This window comes from Pleurodeles waltl, chromosome 10, assembly GCF_031143425.1.
Source record: "Pleurodeles waltl isolate 20211129_DDA chromosome 10, aPleWal1.hap1.20221129, whole genome shotgun sequence".
Classification (NCBI taxonomy): domain Eukaryota; kingdom Metazoa; phylum Chordata; class Amphibia; order Caudata; family Salamandridae; genus Pleurodeles; species Pleurodeles waltl.
The window spans coordinates 34,942,755-34,959,751 of NC_090449.1; the positions used below are offsets into that span (position 1 = coordinate 34,942,755).

A 16,997-nucleotide genomic window follows, 5' to 3' on the forward strand; every position below is an offset into this window, starting at 1 on the left:
TGTACTTTTAAGATTGCGAAGAGTTTTCATAACTTGTGCATCTTTGCGGGTCTGGTATTGCTGCTGAAGTGGTCTATTGATATTGTATTTGGTTGTATTTTCTATTGTTTAGAGCAGCGGCTCTTAACCGTTTGACTTCTGTGGATTCCCACTTAATCATTACTGGAATCCAGGGACTCCCCACTTAATTGTTACTGGAATCCAGGAACCCCCTACTTAATCATTACTGGAATCCAGCCCCCCACCCCACTTAATCATTATTGTAATCCAAGGATACCCCACTTAATCATTACTGGAATCCAGGGACCCCCTACTTAATCATTACTGGAATCCAGCCCCCCACCCCACTTAATCATTATTGTAATCCAAGGATACCCCACTTAATCATTACTGGAATCCACGGACCCCCTAGTTAATCATTACTGGAATCCAGGGGCTGCTACCCCCACTTAATCATTATTGTAATCCAGGGACCCCCCCCCCCCCCACTTAATCATTACTGGAATCCGGGGATCCCCCACTTAATCATTTCTGGAATCCAGGGATCCCCACTATATCATTATTGGAATGCTAGGGACCCCAGCTAAGCAATTGTGATGATTTTAACTGCATAACAATACACAAAAATATCGAAAGAAGCATTCATCAAACAAATACAACAATGATGAAATATTTGATTTAATTCACAAACAAATATAAGAAACAAAATCAATATTTTTATTTTAGTGGGAAGATTGGAGCTTTTCTAAATTCATCTGTGGCTACCCATCATCCGTGCTATATTCTGCTTGATTCACCTATACTGCTCTCCCAAATCAATCGGAGGATACCAACTTCAATTTTACATTTTACTTCTTTATTTACATACAAGTTATTATCCTGTTAATATTATTTGATTTTCTAAACAATCGTGGACCCCCTGAGTAGGCCCTGTGGACCCCTGGCGTCCCTGGAGCACAAGTTAAGAATCACTGGTTTAGAGACAAGTAATAATGAATAGTGGAGGTTGGACTCGACTAGAGTATTTGTTTAATTACTGACTATATTGGATAGTGACTGGCTCAATCATGCTATGGATCAGTATAGACCAATATGTGCAGGGTTGTGTATGCCGGAGGACTGGGCCATTTATTTAATTCCCCTGTGATACGAAGTTCTCCATCGCTCGGCTTTGAGTGCTTGTTATGTTTCGAGGCACTTTTCCCTATTACGTGGTTTATATATGTGCAAGTGGGTGTGTTTAAGTTTATCTGCCCCAGGGACAGATGATATGTAAATTGGTGTCAAAATATAGATGTGTGAGTGCAGCTTGCACAGAGGTGGCAAAAGCTTATCCAGCTATATGTCTCGGAGCCGTCTTGTGTGCCTGATGGAGCCAGGAGCTGAGCTGAGTCTAATGTATACAAATGACGTATGACAGTGGGCGAGAATACCGTGATCAAGATGTGCTATAGGTGAAAATGCTTATCTATTTCATGATATTTTTAAAGATTGCAAAGTTTTTTTCCCTAAACTATTGTAGTTAGAAAAGACCAGTCCGTTTTGTGAGTAGAAATAACAGCAAATTTACTTTTTGCAAATTTGCTTTTAGCAAAACAAGTGGTATATTCTTTGAAGTTCTTTCCACTTTTGTTGATGAATACTCCTCTGCTCCATGAAAATCAAAATTTTCATGAAAACTCAGAAAAAGTTTGCTAATGGCAAACTTGGACAAACATTTTCTAAGCTTTGACGTTTCATGCAGTGAAAAAACTATGAATTCCAACCCCTTGCGCTTGCAAGATCCTGGTTTTGCAGACTTCAACTTTGTGTCTGAAACGGAGCTCTCATTTTCAAGCACCTGGTTCAAAGATGTGTCATAGTGAGTGGGGCCTCTTGTGTGAGGAGCGCCCTCGCAGGCACACTCAGGTATCACTGCTCCCAGCTGTAGAAGCAGCACGGAGGGTGCTGTCAGCATCTGCCAGGTGAGGTCCCCGTCAGGATATCTTATGAAAGATTCCACTACATTTCTATCTCAGTACTCCCCTTGAGAAGGTGGCCTTTGCATTACACCAATGGAATGCCGTCCTAGACAAGAAAGGAGTCAAGGGTGTTGCTCGGTTGGCTGACATTTAACCGCCTGTCCGCCCCTTTTATTTCAATAGCTTTCACCCTACCGTTCACATTAAAAGCCCCACCACTATATGTGTCACTTGTCTGGAGGAAGATCTTTCTCATACCTGGCAGCTAAAGGTTGCAACACCTTCCCCCCCCAGACAGTCGCCATCGCTGCCTCCGTTCAAGAAGGACCTCAACACCTGGCTCTTCAGCTGATCTCTGAGGACCCCCTTACCGCCTTGAGACCCTATGGGTGAGTAGTGCGCTCTAGAAATGATTGATTGATTGTCACCCACCATATAGCCATTTTGAGTTGTGCATGTCCTTGAATGAAAATGACCAAGTACGAACCCGTAGTAGCAATAAAATCCATTCCGAAGAACCTGGCTTTGAGGTGGCTGTTAATGGACTATACTCCTTTCTGGAGGAACTGCTACCTCCAGAGGAGAATCCGCTGGTGGAATTTCCTGTTGATGTAACAATTTCCCCTGAAATTAGACTAGTTTATTTTTCATCCTTCTTTTACTAGGCCTACAAATCATTGCCCAGACCATGAGCATTGGTGAACTAGATGCTCTCTTTGTTTTCCTTGGCTCCTTTATTATAGCCTTATAGCCTGCTGCCGAGGGCTATACCAGTTGTTAAAGGCCCTGAACCACAGTTATAGGCTCGAGCCTCAGCCACTAAGGGTAGAATGTTCTACATTAAAAAGAGAGAAACATGATGCCAATTTATAAGCCTAGAGCCACTTTGCTGTATTCAATAAAGCTCTCAACATTCCAATGTTCTAATTCTTCATATGTCTTGCGTCTTTTCCCTGTTCTCTGTGATTCCTAACGGTGCTTGACTGAAACTGCTGCACGCTTGCTTGGAGGATTCACACTCCTCAATACTTTTCACTTCCCTGCGGGCTTCACCTAAGCAGAAAGCACCTCTGCCGAGGAAGACAATGCTCCTAATTATTACCTTTGTGGTGCAGCCGTCTGAGTCTGGAGACCACTGAGTGGTTAGGAATCCCTTAGGAGACGCATATCTTGCTTTGCAGTACGACAGCTTGGGTGCACAGTCGCAGCTACTCGAAGCGTGTTGAAGGCTTGAACTCCCCTGGTAGAACTGGCTTGGTGACCCCCACAGGGCGCAGGTGCTTTTTCTTTGGTGAGAATTGATTCAGAGGGACACTGTGTTCTGCAAATCTTTGCTGATTGGGAAAATAAGTGGGTCCTGGTAGAGACAGAACGTCATGGAACACAGGACCCCTAGACGCCCGTGTCAGGGCTCGTTACCACCTGCCAGACACAATTCCTAAGGACCTCTAGGGATAAGGATGGCTCCTTGGACCCTCAGATGATCAGCTGCCATGGCCAAGCATTTTGGGATCATCTTGAAGCTGCTCTGTATCGAAATTGCACCCCCCCCCCAATCTATCCACCAATCACCACCCAGGATAACTTTTTGTATTTTTTTAAAAGTGCATCACTGCTAACAGGACTGCTGCACGCAGCAGCAAAAAGATCTTAAGAAAGTTTTAAGTTGGGTAGTAGAAGAGTGATATATGATGATATGAGCAGCAAAACAGAGCCATGCAGGCCAGGAGACATCCACACACAGAACACCTACATCATGTGCAGCTGTATACGTACTACTTCAGGACACCTCTGACAACTCGAGGGTCCAGAGATCTGGCCTCACTCTTCCGGTACAGGAGCAAGCTGGACTGAGATCCCTTCTTGAATTAATTCCTCTGTGGTGTCTGTTCTTTTGAGATATATTGTCCTATGAGTCTTGATTCGGAGTTCCACGTGACCCCTCAGGTCATTGGCATCATTTGTACTCTCTTTGTCCGAAGGCACTTTGGGGCATACTCATGAGGAAGTGGCACTGTGCCGCGCGGCGAGTCACCTTGCTGCGCTGCCTCGCTGGGAAAGGGCAGGGATGCGCTGTATTAAATGCACGCTGCACAAACCTGACTTTTCCTCCTATGCTGACACCCTTTTGGGGCAAGGGTGCCTGTGCTGCATGCAGGATTGTTTTTGTGCAGGAAGGGGCATCTTCCTGCACAACAACAATTCTGTGTGCAGAACGCAGCACACTTAGAAAGAGGAAGAAACACGTAGAATTGAGATATTTCTCCTCGTTACACCTCCCCTGGGCATGCGTAGGATTTTGGCACATTCCCAGGTTTACAAGGTCTTGTAAATCTGGGATTGCTTCAAAAACCCTGGGAGTTGCGTGGGAACACCCACACACCACCCATGGAATGTCTTTGCAGGGCAGAATAATGCAATGCAGTGATTTGTGCAGTGTTGCGGTACTCCATAATTTTGGAGCCACTCAAAGCCACACAAGGTGGCTTTACATGGCTTAAAAAATATGACTTAAAGTATGTGTCACGCATGTACAATGTTGTGTGGTGCAAACTGCTCATAAATATGCCCGTTAGGGTTGGAACTAACAAAGGCGCCCCCTCTCACTGCCCCTGTGGAGAGTGGAATCCCTACAGGCACGCAGGTGAACAGCACCTCTAGGAGGTGGCTTAGTGCTCCTATACTCTGGTACAGATGAGAGAGTCAAGCAAGGCACACGCTCGGGGCAGTGCTTAATTTGTGCTTGTTGTTTCCGGTGCTGAGCACCGGCACTTATTTTTGAGGGCCGGCAGTTATTCTTCTTCTTCAAGCATTTGCTGCAAACAAAAGAGACATATGGGAAAGATAGAGGGAGAGAAAAACGAAAAAGTGTCACAATGGCAGAAAGCAGAAAGCTGCAAGAGTGAGCTGAAGGGGCAGGGAGTGGCTGTAAATGGACTGAAAAGGCCTGAGATAGCTTCAGGATTACGCTGACTCAGTATTGCGTGTTTGCATATTTAATTGCAGCAGCCGCGTGTTTGAGAGGAGGAATCTGAGCACCGGCACGTTTTTATTTACAAATTAAGCACTGCCCAGGGGTGAGCCTTATGAGCCCTGATGGTACCCCACACCCAACATTGAAAACGAGGGGACACTGTTGAATAGGCGCTGCCCCCAGTAACGTGAGAGTTGGAGGGGACATTGTGGAACTGCAGAGGGAAGCCCCCTTATGAAGACAGATTTAATATTTAGTCAGTGGCATTTAGGCCCACATGTTTCCAATAAATCACACACATCAGCGTTTGAACAAACTCCGACACTAGAGCTCCTTAGAAAATGAGTGCAAAATGGGGCGCACTTGTGTTTTCACGAGTTATAAGCACGCGAAGCTGTTGGCGGTGGTTAAACTGCGCTGGAACCCATGTTCCCAGCCTTTTTTAAATTTTACAAAAGCAGTTCCCATACTTTTTTTAAAACTAAAAACGAACCGTTGATGAACAGTTATTGACGACTTTCAGGTGCCTCGGGCTGAAAGGGAGGAGAGGGGGGTTCAAGAAACCAGCCTTCTCGAGATAGTCTTCTACCTGCAAGAAATAGAACTTGGGGATTTTTAAGGGTGTTACCAGCTGAGTTCTGAGGTGCATCCTTCTAATGGAAACTTGAACAAACAAGGTTTTTAATAGGTACACTCTGATTGTTGCTAAAAATTTATATTTTGAAAGCAGTTGTTTTATCTTAAGCTCATAGGGTCTCATTTAGAGTTTGGCAGACAGGTACTCCATTGCAAGTGTGATGAATTTCCAGCCCACCTTATTACAAGCGTACTAATGCCTTTTTAATAATGCTTATGGCATACGAGGGAGTAATGCACTTGTAATAAGGCAGAGAGGATATCTGTTACATTTGTGGTACACCTCCACCAAAATCTAAATCAGGCCCAATATCTTTTTGCAGCAGTCAATCTAATACTGTGTGTGATAGATTTTTAAAATAATGATTTGCATATTCACGGTGCTTTCAGCTTAAGACTGGGACCTTGCAGAATTATAAATACATTTGTAACCATCTGGTTGCATACACAGACATCTGCAGTGATCGCATTAACCAGTTGAGCTTTCATAACATAAATGAGTGCATTTCACTAATTACTTTTATTTGCATTTATTTTTTTCATTTAAAGCGTGTGTTATATTTTTTAAGTGAAAGGCCAACAACATAGTTGCAGAATACTTAGTTTTTTTTGCCACGTCTCTGACCCCCACCTCCAAATTAGCCAACCCCACACTATACTTTGTAATCCTCTTCTACTGCTGCCTGTAGGTTAAGCAGGTCTACTTGTACTGCAGCCCATGCTGTTAAAGGGGATCAACGCAAAAAGAACAGTTGATGGACGGAATGTAGAACAAATCAAACATTCACCCCCAGTCACAGATCTGGGTTTAATTCATCCGTTTTGTTGCTCACCATGCCATTCCAGTTTGGGCCCAGTCATATCCAAATCAGTCTTGACCTTGTTCCCCTAGGGAACAGTCCAGCCCGAACCACCAGACCAGGTCCCCCCTGGACCAGAAACGAGCATCCTGGGACCGGTTTCGGGGTATCACCCCTCTTCAGCCAGGCTAGCTTGAATCTGGTGGCATAGCTAGCACGGGACCCAAGTCTGGGCATACCCTTCCCATTTGGGGCAACAAACGCAAAAAGAACAGTTGATGGACGTCCATTCTTTGTGTTTGCTTTGCTGTTAAAGGGGATCAGCAGTTTGGCAATGAAAACACTTTTGAGAAATAATAACAGTAAAAATAACTATTTTCTTTTATTATTTGTGGCTTTTCTAAGTATTTTTCAACTATAAGGTACTGTAAACAAAAACAGTTCTGGTGATTTCAGAATGAGCTGATCACTTGGGCACCCCTTTACCCGGAAGCACCCCTTGCACCCCAGCCTGAAGAGCGGCCAAACCAGTGTGCTCCCCGGCATAGTCTCCTTGCTTCCCTACTGGCTGCTCCCCCATTCATCACTGTGGGGATCTGGCACAGTGAGAGAACACCGCACCCCCCATTTTCTTGCCAGGCTGGTGCAACTCTGTGCACATCTCCTGTGGTTGCAGACAGTGCTTCATTTGATCGGGTGGGTGACAGTGGGGACTACCGCCACTCATTTTTTGGGAACCAGCTCTTAATTTGTCCTCATAAGACATTTGACGAGAGCAAGATAGGGAAAAACACACCAAGAGAAAAGAGGGAGGTAGAGAAAGATGGAAAAACTGTAACAAAGGGAGAAAGCAGAAACCCGCAAGAGTGAGATATAGTGCCAGGGAGCGTCTTGTACGGAATTAAAGAGGCAGGAGTGGATTTAGGTCTACCAGCCGTGGCATTCAGCCACCAACATTGAACAGCACCAGTTGCTGGCTTTTCAGAAGAGACTTAGGCACCGGCACTAATTCTTTCACAAATTAAGCCCTTGTTGCAGACGACCATGGAGCTGCTTCTGTTTCCTTATTCCTGGTCACTGCCTGCTTCTCTGATCCTTCTCTGCCTGCTCAGTCTGCGACCCATTTCCAATTCTGAGCTGCAGCCTCCATGCGGTGGTTGATTTTTTGTGTTTCTTTTATCTTTCATATAGGTGCCAAACCTACTGATTTAGGGTGGCTGGTTACTGCTGTTTCAGCAAACCTACAGCCTTGATATTTACTGGAATCATCTGCCAGCTTTTGAGGAACCTGTAAAATTAACCTGTCAAGATAGGAAATTAGGGCGAGATGTAGCAAAGGGTTTTTCTCATTCTGTGTCAATAGGAAAATGTGTTCGTACATATGGCCCTTAGTTCCCCGAGAAGGAACAACTCCCTGAGTGTCCCGTACTACTTTCAAAATGCCTTTCAATTTTTCAGCTTGCACAGTGAAAGCCAGGCCACAGCACATGGCTGTTTACTCAGTTACATCACAGGAAGTGACATCACTTTCAAACTAGTGACATCACAGGAAGTGATGAGAAAATGCTCTCATTTATTCAGCAGACATTATAAACAAGCAAATGAAAGAGCATTGGTGAGATCAAAAAGTCACTCATCTGGTCTGGGCATGTGCAGTAGTGACGCTCACAAAATAATTTGTCTGTCTCAAAGTACTCAACTTCTCTTAGCACTTCACCTTAAACAAATAAAAGGCCTCTTCTTCGCAAACTCTACGTTATAAACTTGCCAGACTCTAAATAACTAAAAGTTGTCAAATGTATGCAAAATGCTTTTTACCCTCTGGTCCTGGTATGAAGACTCCTGGTGGGGGCATTACCAATGCTGCTCTGTCAACACTCGGTGAAAAACAGCCAAATAATGATGCCTCTCAGGCAGATGATGACACTTTCAGATCCAATGAATGAATGTTTCTTATAGAAAAAAAAGCAAGGGTGAAAAACTTGAAGGGACAAAAAATGGGGTATATTTAGGCATTTTGGCCAATGGCTAAGCTGTGGATGTTGTTAATATTGTCTAATTGTAAGTGAAATACATGGACACTCATTATGAGAGGCCTGGTAATTGCTTTCATATTTATTGTACCTGATAAAATCAAACTCCGTCAAGTCAGAATTTATCGTTTATGGTAAATACCAATCAATTTTAAGTTTTGTGGGAATAACATTCAAAAGATGGTGCTTAGTGTACAAAAATCTGTATGTTCGGTTAAATACCGGGCATTTTCCCGCGATAAATATTGTCAGGTTTGACCCACCAATATTTATCACAAAATTCATATTTGCGATATTTCTGTAACAGAGGGTACTGCGCATACCACATTTAACTGGGCTGATCATTATGAGGGCCTTAATCTCTGTATGCGTGAATTGAAAATATACTATGTGTGTTACATATTCAGAAATCCCGTTTGCCGAAATACAAATCCCATATGATGTAATGGGATTTATATTTCGGCAGACGGGATATCTGTCACAGTTGTGATGGAATAACCCCTCTGCCAAACTCTAAATCACGCCCTTAGTACTTCTCCCAACTTTGTATAGCTTGTGCGCCTTCTCTAGTGACAATACAAGGTTGGTTTCTCTTCTATTGGGAAGGTGGACATGGCAGACCCTCTCACACAAACGTGTAACCTTGCGCTAGGAGCTTCATGCGTCTCTGGTCTCCGGCTCATTGCGTCCTTCTTGACTCGACCCCGGTCTGTGAGCCTGAGATAGGCACAGGTAGCCATTTGAGGTTACGCGCCCTCATTGTACTTACTGACGATATCCCACTTGTCATCACTGTGGTGGGTCATAGAGAGGAAGTGTGACACCTTCCACAGAGGATGAGTTGAAGCATAACCTGGAAATGCCTGTTTTTCAGCAGCTACTGGAGTTACTGACAATACTGCACCACAGTGAACTCTTTAGCGGGGAAGATATGAGCTATCAGGTCTAATACTGGCCACTGTGCTCTAAAGTTGCAGTTTCCATGCTGCTTATAAAGTCTGTGCTGGACAAGACCTTTTGATTCTACTAATCGTATAGATATAATATACGTACTTATAGTGGCTTTAGTTTTCACCAGCCTTCGTAACCCACTGGTTAGTTATTGTGTCATTAACATTTTTCTTCTGTCCCCATAGCATAGAGCACTGGGCAGTGGGTCAGCCCTCTTCAGCCATTGGCTAACTTCACAGTGAGTGACTGCATCCTGCTCTTTCACAAGGAGCTCATTGGCACACAAAGTAATTTCATTTAGTGACAGAGACTACTATGGTAAAGTTAACATTTTAAGACCAAAAAATAATTTTTCCTTCTGCCAATATTTTTTTAATATTGGCAAGGGCCTGGCAGCTCCTCAAAAATTAGGTTACACAAAACCACGAAAAAACAAAACAAACATTGACAAATCCAAAAGCCTTACAGCCAATGCCAAACCTATTACATTTGGCAGTGCTTCTTTCTCATGGTGCTATCTTGGTCAAAAACCAGTGTCATTACCTCTGATCTGGATCCAATGACAAGGGTTGTCATTTCCTGTGATGTCATCATCTAGTTTAAGACTGTGTGGTGACATTTCCGGTGATATAGTAATTGTGCTAATTGGTGCTATTGAAACCTGAAAGATCTTACCTCTTTTCAGTCCTAAATTGTCAGCAAGCATGCTTTCAGCAGGAGAGGAGCTCCACCTGCCCCTGTATTTTCACTATTCCCATAACCCTGGCCACCATACTGAAATCAATGTTTTTCTCCCTCTGTCACTAATATAGGAGAGTTGTAGAGCTGTATTTAGAGCAGGAATCCACTGTGCTAAATGGCCACAGATGATAGGGTTACATATCACAACAAATATATCCAGGGCAGATACACGCCAACAGGAATGTATCCAAGTCAATTTTCTTTGTAAAAATGACAGATCTGAAAATAATTCTTAATATGTCTCAATTCTAAAATCAGATCTTTGAGTGTCACATCTATTTTGATTAAAACTACATTGTTATTCCTCTCGCATGTGGGGATTAGAAAGCGTGGGGCGCTTTCTGTTCAGTTTGATTCCTTTTCCCTGGCCACAAGGCATTTTTAAAACCATTTTGGTGCCAACATATGGTTTGCAGTGGCTTCACTGTAGAACCAACCTTAAGCGGCTTTCACCAGAGCCCGTAAACACATGGATATCTCCTAGATGAAAGAAAAGGTCTGACAGGCCTGTCACCAGCTTTTTTACCTCCTACCGCTCTTCAGAGCCCACCATGTCTTGGGATTGGGCCACATCTCCATACCACTGAGGAGCAGATTTCATAATGCTTTTTTTTTAAACCCGGAGGTCACAATCTGTTAGTTAATGAGCCACCGCCCTCCCGCTGGAACACCCACATCTTCAGAGAGACCGCTCTATGTATCTACATCACTGCTGAGAGACTGCTTTATGAATCTACCACCTCTGCTAAGACCACTCTATGAATCTGCATCACTGCCGATAGGTTGCTCATTGAATTTGCACCCACTGCCGCAAGACTGGTGCATGATTCAATCACATCTTCTGAGAGATTGCTCTATGGATCTACACCATTGTTAAAAGACTGTTCTATGGAGCTACTACCTCTGCTAGGAGACTGCTCTCTGAAACAGTCACCCTACTGAAAGACAGCTGTATGAATCTTCCACCTCTGCAGCAAGACTCTTTTGTGACACTGTCTGCTCTGCTCAGAGTCTGTCCTCTGGATTCCTCATCTCTTTAGGAGGCTGTTGCCTTCATTTCCCTCCACTTTCAGTGGCTGCTACTTTGATGATTTGTACCCCCTCTCTCACCCCAGTGTGGATACAAATCCCTTCAAGCACATTGTGACTCCTTGATCAGCAGCACTTAGCATCTGACCCGGATTTGCACAAATAGTCTTCGGACTTTTTGTGGACTTTGTGTTTTTAACCATTCTTTCATTATCTATTCCTAATGTTGCTAAAAAGTGTTCGTTTTGGTGCTTTAAAACAAATGAAATGTATGTGAGAGGGGGCAGTGGAGCGATGTGGGGCACTTTAGGCCGGTGGAAGCCAGGGAATCCGAGGAGGAGGTCCAAAACAGTGGTGTAACGTTGGCCCCTGCAGCCCCAGTGGTGTGGGGGGGCATCCGAGCTCCAGGGTTCACCCTCAGCGCAGTGCCATAGCCTGAGAGCTCCTGACTGAGCTTGGAGGGGGGTCCTCTATGTACTTTGCAGTGGGGGGGGGCTCAAGTTTCCCTACACCACTGGGCCAATAAATGATTGCCATCCCGGGGGCCACCAACGCTAAAGCCCGCCCTGCCTTAAGCTGTCTCCAGTGCATCCAACTCAACAGTTCATGGTCTCTGCTGGTCAATCCTCAGTCTATCCTCCCTCAGAATGAAGAATTTTGATTTGTGCCAGTCAGTGCTTTAAGTGTCTATCCTGCAGCAGAAGGACCGATTCATGACCCCTGCCTGTCCATTCTCTAACAATCTGTCCTGGGTTAAACAATAGGGAATGGATGTTTTTTTTGCCTGTTAGTTCTCTAGTTGTCGGTCCTGAAATAATATACAGAACAGTGATTTCTGCACACCGGGTCTCTGGCTGTCTCTTCTTAATCTGAATAGAGGCTTGAAGGCCCCTACATGTCAGGTCTCCAGCTCTAAACTTGGGATCCGTGGCTCCCAGGGGATCTGCAACTCTAGAAAATTACATAACATTAAGCAGATTCATGCAGTGTTTCCATTAAAAATGCACAATGTAAAACCGAAAAGATTAAAATGCTCCGTGAATGTGAATAAATTTGAAATTGGAGGTTGACAATTACAAACTGTGTTGGTTTTCAGCGCAGGAACTGCGGACAGACTCGCATGACTAAACGGTGCCACAATTTACGCACTGGTTTGCTCGACAAAAAAGAGAGCTTGTACCAGGAGCAGGCCAGGCAATGCTATGCTAAAGCCACATTTTGAACAGCTTCAATTAACATTTAGATTTTTGTATATTTTTGTTTGTGAATTAAATCAAACAATTCACAATTTGTGTATTTATTTGATGTATTCTTGTTTCTGTATATTTGTGTATTGTTTTGAGGTTCGAATGGCGGAAATGATGCATGCTGTCTGACCCGCCCCCTCTCGACGGTCCTGGATCAGCACACAGAGCGGGGGTAGGGTTAGAAATCCCTGCCACTCTCTGCTGTGGCTGGCAGGGCTCCCTGGCCTCCTCTCTGTAAGCTTGCCTGCCCCAGGGGTCGACATACAGCTGTTAGAGAATTATATTCCAGCAGCTTAGCCTCTCATCCATTAACAGTTTGCTGCAGGAATCTCCTGTGCTGAGGTGAGGGCTGGAGGGCGCATGCGCCCGCATCAGCAAGGGAGGGCATCAGACTGTGGCGCAGGGCGCATGCGCCCGCATCAGCAAGGGAGGGCATCAGTCTGTGGTGCAGGGTTAGACTGGCACATAGGTCAGTCTGTCAGTGTCGGATGGGCTGCTCCGACAGGTCAGTGAGTGGATCAGACTTCTGGCTATTTGTGGCCTGTTTTATGGTCTGGTGGGCTGGCTTTCACTGTTGATATCCCTGATATTACCACAACAATTTCCTGCAGCGAGCACAAATGGATGCGCCAATCCATACCTTGCAAAACGCCTGTGCATCATGACTTTACAATTCAAAAACGACTCCAGTTTGCAAATATGGGCTACATTTTTAGCTATCTGATTCACTAATAGGGACCACTTTTATTTTGGTGCCCAGGCCTATTTTCTGTCACAGGCCGGCCTATTCGTGGTGCATTATATCCCATTAGTATGGCCTTCAGTTCCCTTACATGTGCTATCTGCACACATAAAAACATTGGCGTTCTATTGATGTTTTGCTTTGCTAGCCAGACTATTTTTTCAGAGGCGCTTTCTATTGTGCACTTTAATTTTGGGATTTTTGGCTTTCAACTTGTGTGGATATTTTCTTTGCTTTTTTCACTTCAGCAAACTATTCCACCACCCCTCATTTTCACTCAAAGTTTGGCCGCCTAAACGCAATTTAGTATTTTGCTGTTGAAGTATGGCCCTTTGTGTCACAAAAATATATTGTTATGAAAGGCAAAAATGTTGAGCGGGGCTATGTTTTCCAGAAGCTCACATTGAGTACACGTGATGCCAAAATAAATAAATCCCCTGGAATCCGTGTTCCACTCAAGCCGCATTCTGCAGCACACATAAAAAGAGGAAAACACCTCTTTGCATTGTTTTTTTGTGCAGGAAGGTGCTTCTTCCTGCACAAAAACAATCCTGCCAAATATATAGACACATGGGGCAAGGGCGCCTGCTCTGGCTCTAGGCAGCAGTTCGTGCGCCAGGGCAGGGGGAAAGGATGGAAATGCACAGCATCTTGTAAATATGGTGCCCTTCTGCCCTTCCGAATTGGCATAGGGCGGTGCATCAGATATACCTGTGTCGCTGCCCTACAACAATTCCTTGTAAATGTGGCCCCCTGATTTTTTGTGCTGGGTCTAGCCGCACGCGCTCAACACCTGAAAGAATTGTGCGTGCTTTTATTATTGTTACCGGTTCAAAGTTTCCCTAAGAAGCTGCAGGGTTTCATGGTTCAGAGGTGCAGTTTTCATCCCACGACGGTCACGATTTACGTGTTTCATTACTTTATTTCTAACCAAGGGGGTTGTGCTAAAATCTATGTTTTTTCCTCCTTGCTATTGACATTTCCAATAGAAAAGCTCTATTCACCTGCACTTGCTCCTTTGAATTGTCGCAAAGTGCTTTCTTCCTTTTCACTCAAGTTGACTTCTACATTCTTTACATTTTGTCGATCCCGAAGTCTTTTCATATTTTAATGTAAAGGGCTTCATTCAGGATTCCCTAAACTATGTTTTCATGTCTCGTTATATTATTGTTTTTATTTCTGTCAGTCAATTGAAGACACGTGATCCTTTTGAGACCTGAAAGGAATCACCTAGAAATCAATGCTGTTCACATTCCAAGCCATGTAACTGCATCTTCTTCCGCCTTCCTTCCTGGGAGACATCAGAGCCCCCTAAAGACAAGGGGCAGGTGGAGCTCTGTGCACACTTGCATTCAGATAATAATCTCATTAGATCATATACATCCTGAAACAATATATTGACGTGTCTTGCATTGCAAAAAGACAAGGTGATCTGAAGTCGTGGATGGAGATCTCAGAAATGTAGAGTGAATGAATTCAGGGATGTCACACAACTCATCTTAGTTTACTAGGTGCCCTGATCTTTGGAGGCAACATGTAACATCAGGCTGGTTGTTACTTCCCTCCTATACTTCAGTATGCAGAATAGCTTCACACCTGCTTGCTATCTCTAGGCCAACTACACGTCGTGCACCCAAACTATCCACTTACTTCATAGTGCACAGACATCCATTACATTGGAAGGTGGGGCTGTAGATATGTTACACTTACAGAAGGGAGACAAAAGGGTCAGATGCTTGGCTTGGCCATCTCCATACACTACTTTTTGAGCAAGAAAAAAAAAATAGTGGTACTCTCAAGGTTTTGTTGATGCTTGGGTGCACAACTGAATGGAATTCACAGGACTATGATCAGAGCCACAGTAGCAGCTGTTTGTCAGAATATTGTCAGAATTTAGAGGACAAAAATATTGCCCTACAAAAATACTGTGGCCTAAATATCAGGAACAAAAATACTATGAAGCAAAGAATATGTATGAAACCATAAATTTACTATTCTTAAATACACATCTACGTACCATGGTATCTATCTATATATCTATCTATCTATCTAGCAGCAGCTGGCATGTATTTAGAGTGGAGGGGTGGGCAACATACAAGTGATATTAAAATAATAGAAAAAAATGCAACTTAACTTTTTCACTTGCCTCATGACCTCAGATGTCTTCTTTCCTCGAGGCTCAGACCTAAGAAACTGCACTACGTAATCCTGGCACTGCTCTCATGCTGTTAAACAGCATGAGAGAAGTGTCAGGGTTGAGAGAGCGTCCTCTCTTAGTGCTGGAGGCCTGTGCTTTCTCTAACCCAGCTGTCTAAGACAGCTAGGTTAGAGAAGTTTAAGATGTGCACTTCTGGCTGGCCGTTGCAAGGCGTCCGGCCAAAGGGACATGCGCACTTTAAACATAAGTGCACAGCTCCCTGCTGCCACTCAGCAGCAATTTCCCTGCCCCGTCCTGACGCGGTTCAATACAGGTTGCTGAAAAATAAAATGGTAATAAGTAAACTTGATTACCATTTTATTTTTGAGCTGCTGTGGGGCATTTTTTTAGTGGGGTGAGGCTCTTCCGCTCTCATGGAGGAGCCGCTTCTGTATCTATCTATCTATATTCCTGAGTTATAATTACTTCAGCTAACTACAACTGCTGAATTTCTATGGCTGTGTGCGAGTAACTTCAGGACCTAACTATAACGTTCCTCTAACCTTTGGATTTTTAAGTGAATTTCTATTTTTTGTTTTTTAACACTAAGTAATTTTAATTACTTTACGTTAATCCAACCATTGCTGCACATGGCCTGTGGCCAAGTTCTGCGGCCAACCCCCAACGAGCACCAAATTCCACACCATGCACGGCCTTTGGCCTTGCACGGTGGGTGTTGGACATCTCCTTATGCCAACCCTCTGAAATCACCAAACGCTGCTCCACGCACAGCCTTGGCCAAACACACAAAAAGAAGATGGGGCTGGGTACAAATACCCTAACACCCCTGCCTTGTTCCTGGTGTTCCCCTGGCCAGGTCCCGTGGGTATGCCCAATATAACAAATAAGGAGGGGGTATATGGAGCACCCCTCCTAGGGCTTTTAAAAGCCCCAGTGACCCCCACCTTCCCGGGGCTACATGAAAATTTTTTAGAGGAGGCGGTGTGGGCCACCCCTCTGGGCACCGGGGACCACCACCTCCCGGGGGCTACATTAGAAAATGTTTTAGAGGGGTCTACATGAACCCCACCCTGGCCCGAGGGACCTCCACCTGCCTGGGTCTGCATTTAATAAATATTCGGGTGGCCACTCTGGGCCTCGGGAATCATCACCTCCCCAGGGCTACATAAGACAAAGTGTTGGGGGTGCTGCACGGCCCCTCCTCCCCCCGAGGCTCCCAGGATCACATCTCTCTGGGGCTACATTTAATAAATATACAGGCAGCCATGTGGACCCCCCGGGGATCACCACCTCTCTGGGGCCAAATATTTACTTTAAAATGAGAGTGGGGAGGCATGTGGCCCTCCTGCATAGACTGATTTCATCCCCAGGGACCCCATACACCTGTGATCGGCCATGTCCTCTTGGGTGCCCTGGCCCCACCCAAGACACCCAGTATACTTTGATAGGGACCTCGGGGGAGCCTCAGGGCCCCTGCGGTCCCAGTTGGCTCCATTGTTCCAGCACGTTGGGAACTGCTAAATATACTGCACCTGGCATGCAGGAGCAACACTTTCATCTCTTTATGTGGTCAGGGAAAGAGATGAAATCTCTGCTTCCAGCAAGTGGGAGCATTTTTACAGTTTCCGATTGCTGGAAGCAGAGCATTTTCTTTTGCTTGGCGAGAGCTGTCACAGCTCCTGTCAAGCAAAAACAAACAGCTATCTCCCGAGGTGGGCACCTCGG

At 44.7% G+C, this 16,997-nt stretch overlaps 1 protein-coding gene across 1 annotated transcript in view; it reads left to right on the top strand.

Annotated features, from left to right (window-relative positions):
* The window catches only part of LOC138260997 (metabotropic glutamate receptor 6-like), a 202,891-nt gene that overhangs the window by 44,120 nt on the left and 141,774 nt on the right, over positions 1-16,997 (top strand). The window lies entirely within an intron of this gene.